We start from the raw sequence: 842 nt of genomic DNA, 5'->3' as shown, positions 1-842 counted from the left end.
CTGCTGCTGTTGCTGCTGCTACTGCTGCTGCTGATGTGCAGCTGCAGCAGCAACTGCAGCAGCACCTGCCGCAGCAGCAACTGCACCTACATGTATATATTTATTATTCCCTACATCATTATTAATTAATTAATTAAAATATTTATTTATTTATATATTTATTTATTTATTTATATATTTATATATTTATTTTATTTTGTTTGTCTGCTGCAGAGCGCCGCGTTGTCTTTTGTTGATTTAAATATTTTTTTTTCTTTTTTGGCGAAATGCACTGCATGCAAAAGAGCAGCAGCAACACCATATACATAAACTTCCTCCTGCTGCTGCTGCTGCTGCTGCAGCTGCTGCTGCTGCTGCTGTTGCTGGTGGTGGTGGTGCTGCTGCTGCAGCAGCAGCAGCAGCAGCTGCTGCTGTTGCTGGTGGTGCTGCTGCTGTTGCTGCTCCTGCAACGGGTGCAAGGAGCTGGCGAGGCCGCTGCCCTCGCAGCAGCAGCAGCAGCAGCAGCAGCAGCAAGAGCTGAAAGAGCAGCAGCAACAGCAGCAGGTGTGGAGATCTGCTGCTGCTGCAGCAGCAAGTAAAGCTGCTGCTGCAAGCTTTTGTTTTTGCTGCTGTCTCTGAATAGAGAAGCAGCAGAGTTTGTTTGGGGTGTATAGGCACCTCCTGGGGTGTATAGGCAGCTCCTGGGGTGTATAGGCACCTCTTGTTGTCATTTTGTTGTGGCTTATATAAAAAAAACAAAAATATAAATAAACAAAAATAAAGAGGAAAGAAATAGAGAAAAAGAAACAGAAATAGGAGAGACAGAGATAGAGAGATAGAGACAGAGAGATAGAGATAGATAG

The 842-nt window shown here is 44.5% G+C and overlaps 1 protein-coding gene across 1 annotated transcript in view; it reads left to right on the top strand.

Annotated features, from left to right (window-relative positions):
• The window catches only part of EMH_0019120 (uncharacterized protein), a gene marked incomplete at both ends in the record, with an annotated part of 17,130 nt that overhangs the window by 3,290 nt on the left and 12,998 nt on the right, over positions 1-842 (top strand).

The sequence above is a fragment of the Eimeria mitis genome, genomic scaffold (assembly GCF_000499745.2).
Source record: "Eimeria mitis Houghton genomic scaffold, Emh_scaff665, whole genome shotgun sequence".
Classification (NCBI taxonomy): domain Eukaryota; phylum Apicomplexa; class Conoidasida; order Eucoccidiorida; family Eimeriidae; genus Eimeria; species Eimeria mitis.
Note: the sequence above shows the minus strand (reverse complement) of the source record. Positions and strands in the feature narration are given on the sequence as shown.